The following is a 10,587-nucleotide window of genomic DNA, read 5'->3' as shown; positions in this document are numbered from 1 at the left end:
AACAAGATAGCAGATATTATATCATTCAATATAAGTACAAAATTACTAGCTATTAAATAGTTAGCAAAAAAATTACTTTGCAACTCATGGAGTTCCTTTCATTTTCCATAAACACGGACAAAATCTTATTAGCAGCAACATGAAAAACAAACTTCTAGTCCCATAGTTCAAGCTCAAAAAAAAAGGAAGAAGAATGTTATAGCAGAGTTCCATCTACCCAAGGAAGTTCATGATCACCAGGTGGAGCACCAAGTTGTAGAGAACAAAATCAGCAAACGCTCGTTCAGGTGGAAGATCCTGAAATTATTTTTTTATTGAAATTATTTAGAAGAAGAGGAGTCTCACTGGCGAGGATCGAGACGGGGGACGAGGAGTGCGGAGGAGGAAGAAGAGGAGTGCGACGACGGCGATCGGGACGGGGAGCGACGGCGGCGACGAGCTTGTAGCAGCGCATGGTGCCTTCAGACACTATCCGAAGGCACCGCCTTTGGGCACATGAAGGAGAGGGCGCGAGGGCAGCAGGGAACCGAAGCGGATGAGCGACGGGGGAGGAGAGGAGATCAGTGAAGGAGAGGCGCGAGGGCGGCAAGGAACCGAAGCGGATGAGTCGTTCGATGTAATTCCTCTATGAGGAGTGCTGGAGAGGAGTGTTTGGTGATGGTTGAAAGGGGAAGTGAGGCAGCGCTTGGTGCCTTCGGACGCTGTCCGAAGGCATGCCTTTGGGCACATGGAGGAGAGGGCGCGGCTGGCGGCGGTGTGCTTCGATGACCTCGCTGGCGGCGGAAGCGATGGCGGAGGCGTCACATGGAGGAGAGGGCGCGGCTGCAGTGGGCGAGGGCGGCGATGGGATGCCGCGCGATTTTGAGGTTTGGCCGCGCGATTTGGGAGAGGCGGGATTTTGTAGGATTTTGCTTCGTTTCGGCCACGGTGGAAGATGAACAGTGAAACTCCTCGCCACGTCGGCTGTCGTGCACGCAGTCGCGTAAACTCATCGCGCAGGATATCAATCCTGTATGTCAATCTATTTAAATATTTAAATCATTTTTATTTTTTCCGATCAACTGCATTAAATAACCTACTACTTTACTTTACTTTACTTTGTGGACAACCTGAAAAATAATTGCTGTTTTGGGATGGTGATCTGGAATTTGATTCGACAGCTCTGATCTTCCTCCAGCAGATCAAAATCGAAGCGTCCCAATGGCCCGGATCCGGCGGAAGCTCGCCGTCGGCGACGCCCTCCTCCTCCTCCTCCTCCTCCTTTTCTATCCTTCTAATCCACTCCCACTCCTCCGCCTACCTCGAGGGCTTCGATCCCGATCTCGACGTCGCCGAAGACATCGTTGTCCCCGCCACTCCCTCTCCTCTCACTACTACCGCCCTTTCCAGCTCCTATTCACCGGACGACCACCATAGCCCTCCCTCCGATCCACCTCTCCCCTCCCCCTCCGTGATCTGGGACGAGGACGAGTTTGAGGGCATCCCCTCTGCTGCTCACCCCCAGGAACCAGGTTCATTCTCCCAAAATGAAACGCACCCCGCCTCCTCCCCGTCCGCCATTGAACCCTCCTCTTCCTCTTCCCGTCGGTTCTTGATCATCCTCCGATCTTACGTCCTCGAGGTCGTACTCGTCGTTTTTCTGGTCTCTTTCTCCCTTAATTACCTCTATGGGAGACGCCTGAACGAGGCCATTGCATTCTCTTGGGCCACCAACTTCGCTTCCAAGGATTCCATCTTGGAGAAGAACTTCAACCTCCTCGGCGTTGGCGACGGTAACTTCACTCCCCTTCTTCTCAGAGAGGGCCACGACGTGTTTAAGTTCTACGCCAGTGGCCGGCGCTATTGCCAGGGGATTCTCGCCAAAATGGAGTTGCTGAGCAGGCACGACCTGCTGTCCCGTGCTCTCTATCTGGTGTTCCCAAAGAGAGACACAATCACGTTCGAGGTGGTCATGAATGAGGACTCCATGGACCACGTGGTGTTTGCTCTCGCGAGGAAGAAGACTGCCAACGCAATGCATAAAGGGGAGAGGGACCTGAAGAAGTTTGCAAGCGCAATTGTTGCACCTCCAGCTGGAAGACATTGGGTTGCTGATGAACTGATGGTGGTAGCGGAATCAAAGGAGGTCGCAGGAGATATGGTCACTGATGTTGTGCTTGAGCAGGTAACTTGGTCTTCTTGTTGGTAATAATGTTATGCTAGTTTTTCAATAGAAACAAAAAATCTGTATAAACTCTAGGAGATTATATACTAACTTCAGTAAAGACACATTTGACAACTCTTATTTTTAGGAAATTTGAAATCACTATAAAAATTTTCCTTTGATATGGAAAATGTCTTGTAAAAGTATGCAAAAACCATCAACGCAATAGACGCTAGCCATTTCAATGGATGATGAAAGTGAAACACTGTTGATTTATATGTTTATAATTACTTAATTTGATAGTTCTATATTGTCGCTCTTAAAAGTTATTCAATGTTGTTGAATCATATACTTCATTTTTGCTGAAACACTAACTCTTGAGAATTAAAAGAACATTTAAGCACATGTGCTAAAGTGGATTGTCATGAACCAATATAAACTTCAATCTTCGTTAGTAATAGACATACAAGAACCTTTTTAGCCTGATCAAATAAATTGAGGATGGACATAGATTAGCTCAGCTTAATCTTGTAAAAAACTGTCATGGATAATCCATCAATATTGTTCGTGAACAAGATTATTTGTTGATTATACTTTCTAAGATTTTTTAAAAATATATCTTCACATTCAATTAGTCAGCAGAACCAAATGCTTAGATTTTCTTTTGTACTAGTCGAACAATTATTGATACATATACTAGTTGATATGGTAGATACCATTCTAACCAATTGAAACAGACATCCTACAATTAAAAGTTTCATTTTTATTTAATCTTATTTTCTTTCATATTCATCTCCATTTTGCTTACGTAACTTTCTCTATTCTTCTCTCCCCCTTATCTTCTTCTTTCATGGTTTCCAAACAACCTCCTCTTGTCCTCCCCAAACTCCCATTCCTCTCCTCCTCTTCTTCTTCCTCACTCCCTCCCACCACCTCATCCTCCCATTCTTCTTCTTTACTCCCACCTCAATGCTTCCTATTTTTCTTCTCTTTTTGTGCCACCTCCTCCCATTTTTCTCTTTTATGCCACCACCTCATATTGATGTAGCATGAGGAGCAACTCAACTCAACAAAAGAGGTAGTATCACCTTTGCCTTATAACTTGGATAATAATGTAAAACTCTTTATTATATATGGAGTAAAACTATTGAGTCTTATTGAGATATTAGCTAAAGAAGGCAATGGGGTGCCCTTCTTGGTTTAAAGCACCTCTAATTTCTACGTAGACACTTCATTCGCTACCTTGAATAGTTTAGAAAGGGTAGGATGTTTGATGAAAGGGCTTTAGTCATCCTTTGATTTCTTGAAAGGCTAGAGGTGAAAACTTAGTCACGTGAAACTCCCCTTTTCAAGAAAATTTATGATGGGAACCACAATGACACTAAAGTTCCTAATAAAACAACTATAGGTCATAAACCCATGCAAGTTTTGAGCCTCTTGAAGGGTGTTGAGTTGAGGTCAATCCTTTATTGCCATTTTTCTTTTATTTTTTAAAATGCCCTCTACACACTCAAGAATCTTGAGAACCTAGGGTTGTAAGGAGTAAGGTTGACAAATAACTTTTCGATCCGAAGGGTCAAGGACTAGGTGGATGTGTTCTACGTGAATGATTTTTGTTATATATTAGGATGTTATCAATGTAGACTTCAAAAAATTGTCCTATGACCCTCATGAATGTGCTTGGGGCTTTAAAAGTTTAAAGAGCATGACTAACCACTCATATAATTGATTTTGTGTTTTAAAACCAGTTTTTTGCTCATCCCCTACCCTAATTCCATTGCATAGGTTAATCTTGTAGGACCATTTAACTCTAACTATCAAGTCGAAAATGCCAACAAAAAATGATTTTGTTGATGGTATAACTATCAATGTACATTCTCACCAACATAAGAACTCATCCTTTCTCTAATAAAGCTTTTCTCTAGGAGTCCTTTGCTTTGCTTATTTAGTTCAAGTGTGTTCCCAGGTTTATATGGTAGTGGGGGAGGTTTGGCAATTGTGATTGGGGAATGAGCTTTATTGCATGCTAATCATGTGCAAAGGTGGTAATTCCTTAACTCTTCAGGAGTTATATTTTGATGTTCATCTAAATTCTTAAGGGGCGTTGTTCTAGTGACGTACTGAGGCTAACATTAAGGACCTAGGCTACTAGGGATATTATCAATTTCTGAATCTTTCTCTTCTTTTTCAAATTGAGACGGTCTAAGAAGGTGAAGAGGCTACCTTGAAGAATCTTGGTTTAAGTAGGTTAGGTTGACGGGTAACATTTTGCCTATTGTGTTTAAAAACATAGGTGTTTTCTCTACCGTAATGTGAGCCATAGGCTATTGAGGATGATAGATGTGATGTTCATGGGGAGGATGTCGCACAAAGCTTTATAGGGACCAGATGTCTTTATGTGATTGAGAGGAAAGTTTGATCTACCCACGCTATTTTGTAATGATTTAGGTGAGGATTTGATGTGAGTTGGAATTTAGAAAATTATATTTTTAGTTGTATAGCTTCTCATTCACCTCTTTTAACTTCTAAGATTTCGTCAATGAGATCAATGTCTCTATCACTTTCTAGAGTTGGGGAGTATGTAAATTTATGTTCATGGTCATACTAGGATTTTATAGATAGGACTCTGTGTAGGCATTTTGATGTTACATGATCCACAATGACAGTTATAATATTGCATGTTTTGGTTCGAGTTTGAGTTAGGTTAGGCGTCTCTATCCTTCTCTAGTTATGTGGGTTTCCTTCTACTCATTGGATGACAATTCCAGGACAGATTGGGTTAATGGAGTTTTATGTTTAGGATGCCCCTATAGAATGGTGTGATTCAAAGGGAGGGGCATGTCAAAATGTGAAGGCTTTGGTCAAGCTCTATGTCTTTGTGGTGGACTTCTTTTAATCAACTAGGGGAAATAACATAGTTTTCTTTTGTTTTTTTTATCTAAATTTGTCGTTGAAGTGAATAACAACTGGTTTAGGGTCTTTCTAGCCTCACTGCACATGCAAAGTTCCTCAAATTTACTTAAGCACTCCATTGCACTTAGGGATATTTTTTTTATAATTATTCTACTTACTATACAATCAGTTTCAAAAGTATGTCGACATGATTTTTTTTGGTTAATCTTGCTCTCATCGAATTCCATTTTGTAATGAGTTCTTGTTTGTGCTGAATCCTTTTTCTAAAATTTCTTAATAGCTCCAATGAACTTCTTTTTGGCAAATCAAAATAATCCTCAATCGTGGGTACACATTTGAGGAATGTATTTGGATTTAACCTAGCATTAAACATTAGTTAGGGATATTTGTTTTGATGTGTCTAGTGATGATTCTTTCATCTTTCTTATCCTTATTGATACAGTCAGTATTGAGTTTGCTCCAAGTCAGTAAGACGCACCTACGTGGTCCCATCTCGAGCTAGCTCAGTCACTTTGTTGAGTCACTATTACCCGGTGGTCAAGCTAAGCTAAGTTGTTGAGTTGATCCGACTTGTTGATTTGCTGATCTGCTGAACTGCTTGGGTGCTAGAGTGCCTGAGGACCCAAAAGCACTTAGCAACCTAAGTCCAAGTACCCTATCTCTCGGCCACCCGGAAGTTGAGGACTCAGGAGCTCAAGCCCGAGTATGTGTGAATCTTTATGCGGATTGAGACTTGTGATAACGGACAAAGGGGTACACCTTTTGGGGAGGTGCCCCCTTTGGTGAGGTGCGTCCCTTGGATGATGAGGTGTCTCTTGGGAAAACGCCATCCCTTGCACCTCTTCTCTCCGTATGTAAGAGAGGTGATGTTATTCTTTATTTATTCGATCTGTTTTACTCTATTTTTCCTCTCGGATTTGATTTAAGCATCTAAGGGACCTCGCTGTGCAACTCGTTGTGAGCCCTTTGATGTGTGTTATTCTTCACAGAGTCGACTATGTCATAAGGAGAAAACTTCGATATAATCACTCTGTGGTGCGAGGTAGATTTCTTTCACATCATTACTTCGATGTGCAGGGTAAATTTTTGCAGCATCATTTTAGCGTCGTCTATGGGAAAATGAGCGAAAGACGTCGAGGTTGAAGATGTGAAGGTTGAAGGAAAGAACAACAGTGACCACTTCGATGGTCTTCCCAATTCATTCAATCAAAGCATCCTCCTTGCCTATCTGTTATTTTTTTTGTCATGGTAGGTTCTTAAATTTTTTTTCTCTATCTAGGACAAAGTCACCTCTAAATTTCCCTTTGTCCGGGACAGAATTGTCTTAATATTTTCTCTGTCTCGGATAGAATTGTTTTCAAATTTTCTTCTGTCTGGTATAGAGTCGCCACAATATTTCTATCATCTTGCCTTTAAATTTTCCACTGTCTGGGACAGAATTGCCTCTATATTTCCTTCATTTGGGACGGAGTTGCCTCTAAATTTTTCTTTGTTTGGGATAAAGTCGCTTCTAAATTTTTCTAGTCCAATGTTAGGAATGGAGTCACCTCTAACATATCCTCTATTAGGGACAGAGTCGCCAATAAACTCTCTACCATGGACAAAGTCGTCTCCAACATACTTTGTCAGAGGCAGTTGCCACCTATTCTCCCAAATCGGCATAGTCGTATATCGAGCTCTCCATTCCCTCTCAGAGGGTCGATTTATCATACTCTCCCAACTAGGACTTAATCACGGATCGAGCTTTTGCCCTAACCTCATTAGGCTCTAGAGTCGGCATCTTCACATCAAGTTTGCTTGTATTTGTTTAATGTTGAATATAATTAATATCTTTCCCCCCTTTAGCTCTGCTACTAATGGCCGACCTCCCTTGCTCGGTCTTTCGCCCTTTTGGTTCTGCTATCAGGGAAAACTTCCCTCTAGTTCTTCACTAGTTCGACTGTATCAAACCCAGTTATTTAGGCCCACTCCTGCATCCTGCTGACTTAAACACTCTAATCGAGTCTCGCACGTTATAGCTCCTCAACTCAACTTGGAGGGGAGACTCATGATATGGTCAGTATCCAACCTAGAGTCCGTATCCAGCCTGGTCCAGGTCAACAGGACGTGCCAACGTGGTCCCACCTTGAGCTAGCCTAGTCACCTGGCTGAGTCAGCATTATCGAGGTACACTTGGCCAAGCTGAGCCGAGCTAAGCCAACTTGCCTAGCTGATTCAAGTTGTTGACCTACTGATCTGCCAAATTACTTAGGTGCTAGAGTACTTGAGGAGCCGAAAGCACTCAGGAACCTGAGTCCAAGTGCCCTGTTTTTCTGCCACCCAGAAGGTGAGGACTTGGGAGCTCGAGCCTGAGTACGTGTAGATCTTTGTCTGTACTGAGACTTGTGGTAACGAATAAAGGAGTATGTCCTTTGGTGAGGTGTGTCCCTTGGATGATGAGGTTTGCCTCTTGAGAAAGCGCCATCCCGCACACCTCTTCTATTTGTATATAAGAGAGGTGATGTTATTCTTTATTTATCTAATCTGTTTTACTCTATTTTTCCTCTTGGATCTAATTTAAGCATCGGAGGAGCCTCGTTGGGCAACTCCCGGTGAGCCCTTTGATGCATGTTATTCTTCGCAGAGTCGACTATGTCATAAGGAGAAAGCTTGGATGCCATCGCTTTGCGGTGCGAGATAGATTTCTGCCCGTCATCGCTCCGAGGTGCGGGGTAGATTTCTACCACATCACTTATGTTTATGATTTGACTTGGGGGATCGACGAGGTGGTAAGACGTATCTGATAAGTGGGCTTGAGTTTAAATTGGGTTAAGAGGTTTAACGAGTGAAGTCTATTAAAATGTATGGTGGATATATTTAATGTGCAACTTATCCGAGTTGGCACATTGCTAGGTGTTATTATCCATTTAATAGCAATGGGATGAAATCTGGAGGGATGCTAAAGCTATGTGATATTTACTTATTAGCCTAAAAATTTTCTAGAGAAATAATCCTATTTCTAAAAGAGTTCAAGTAAATAAGGAAATGAAGCAAATTACATATTAGGAATGAAACCTATATTAAATTAAACTTGAACCAAAATTAACCTACATCTTACTAATTTTAAGTCGCCTTAACCTTCTAAGCAAGAAGATGTATCAGAAAAAGTTTTAAAATCTAAAATTTCTAATTTTCATTCGCATTATTCTCTCTCACTAAAGAGGACATGATTGAATATGAATTGTTAACACTTAACACCTTCGTTAGTTTCTGAGCATAAAGAACAATTATATCACTACTTTGTTTTGGAAGATGTTTCTATTTTTGCTTGGTCCTCCCTTCCAATGAGGAAATGGTCTATTATCTTTCTCCTTTTAATTCTTAAAAAATTGATCCTTGAATTTATTTAATTTTTGATACAATTGTCTAAGGATAAATCTATTAGAACTAAAATCAAAGAAAATGACTGTGATAAACTCAATATACAAAGGGTGGAGTCTCAAATATTTTTCTCACTTAAAAATTGAACTAATATTTCTCATTTAAAATTGAATTAATATTTAGATAAATTAGTAAGTCAAACAAACATGCATTAAAATTAATCTTTCTGATAAGGGATGGTGGAGTGAATGCCTTTGGAAGAGTAATTATAAGATTGCTTGGACTATACATCTATGTTGTGCTCTTTTAGTCTACATTGTGCTTCACTATATGTTTTATAGTAATCTTAATATAATTATGTTTCTTTCTCTTTTATCAGTATAATAAAAATTCTATTGTCATTGTGATGACAAGAAGCAGATAAGCAAATCAACTTTCTAGGATGTTAATCTTTAGAGTATAAATTGCCACAAAAGGACATATTAATGAAAGTTATAACTGATTTGATGGATATCTTGTTTATGGTTTTAAAGTATACACAGACGTCTCTCCATACTTCAACAGAAACTAGTGTCATACTGTCTCATTTTATCCTCTAATAGGTTTTTTTTTTCACCTAATGCCTCAAAAATAATAATATAATTTCCCTCTTATTTTGCACAGCTATCATGACCTTGAGGATGGACTGATATGTGATTATTTGACTATGAAAAGTTGTAACTTTGCATCTTTCATCAGTTGTAATTATTCTTTAGTGAGTGGCTAAGTTTGCATTTATCATGCACAATGGTCTGTACATGATTATGCCGATTGATATCTTAACGTTCAGGATATCCACAGCAGGTTGTAAAGAATTGTACTGCATTTGGAACATGTCAAAGGAAATTTCTTGAACGACCTTTTCAAGTTTTATTTTTCTAATAACAAAATCAGTTGAACTAATTAATGCCTTGTGTTCTGAGATGCTGATTTATGGTCCTTGCCTTACAGGTTTTCGGCAATAATGTGTTTGAGAAATTTGGAAAGTGGTTTGTCTCACTACATTTCTCTGATCAAAATCCAGGATCCCGCAAAAAGAGTCTTATCTTCAAATTTGTGCTACCAGATGCTGTGAACATGTCTGACATGACACGACTGGTTGCTCTTGTGCCATACTATATCGATCTGATCGGGCGATACAAACTAAGTTCTCATGTAAGTTACCTTGCTTGTTCACTGTGTGCAATTTGTAACTCACTGAATTCCCTGATGTATGTTTGTGCACGTATTTCAGGCTCGCTCAAAGACAGAAGCAGCTAGAATAAAGGCAGCCCAAGAGGCACACAAGGAACTACAGAATATAAGACAGGAAGCCTTGCAAAAGAAGAAGGCTGAAAAGAAAAAATTGATGGAAGAGGTTGAGTCCAGACTTAATTCTGTGGCAATTCGTAAGAAAGAGGAGAAAGAACAAGCTCGGCAACTGAAGTCGGGACCGAAAGTTAAGATGCTCCGACGCTAAGTCTTAGACACCTTAGTCTGCCTTCTTGTGCCCTGCCACTTTCTACAATCCTTCACGATAACACATTCTTATTTTGCTTTGCCACGATTATGCCATCCTTCTCGGCGGCCCTGGTGGAATGATAGAGGTGCTGCCGCCGCTTGCGACATAGGAATTTTAGCAAGTATTATGAACTCATTTGTGCAGGCTGCGTTGTTATTCTCAAAATGTTTTTGATTTTGTTGGTTATATCAATACCATTTTTTTACGAAAATGTAGATTTAGAGGCACATCAGCAATATGTTGTTTTACGAGGAGGATGAAGCCCTCGGCTGCTATACTCTCTGCAGGTCAATCTCCAAAGTTATGCTCTTTTGTATCTGTACGGTTCAAAGCGGGAGGATAAAGCATTGCTATTGTTCTGTTTAACAGTCGTGTATCTACATTATAGCAGAATTAGGATTGGTGATCTTTTTCCTTAGAAAACAGGGTCTTCATATAGTTTCATTAAGCCTAATTGTCTAAATATTGTCCATCCGGGTTTCATGTAATAAATGTTACTCGCTTCTTATGCATAATTACTTGCTTTTTTTGTTTTTTAAAGATCTCATTCACGTTACGTCTTTGGTTTTCTCCGTTTTGCCGGATTTATGATGGCAAATTAGTGAAAGGTGCTTGTTTGTTTTAGTATTTG

The 10,587-nt window shown here is 40.4% G+C and overlaps 1 pseudogene; it reads left to right on the top strand.

Annotated features, from left to right (window-relative positions):
- The first annotated feature begins 1,147 nt into the window (after positions 1-1,147).
- Positions 1,148-10,167, top strand: LOC141839546 (uncharacterized protein At5g49945-like; annotated as a pseudogene).
- The last annotated feature ends 420 nt before the right edge of the window (positions 10,168-10,587 follow it).

The sequence above is a fragment of the Curcuma longa genome, chromosome 1, assembly GCF_044706935.1.
Source record: "Curcuma longa cultivar G26 ecotype Majalengka, Jawa Barat chromosome 1, ITB_CL_G26_1.1, whole genome shotgun sequence".
In the NCBI taxonomy this organism is placed as follows: domain Eukaryota; kingdom Viridiplantae; phylum Streptophyta; class Magnoliopsida; order Zingiberales; family Zingiberaceae; genus Curcuma; species Curcuma longa.
Note: the sequence above shows the minus strand (reverse complement) of the source record. Positions and strands in the feature narration are given on the sequence as shown.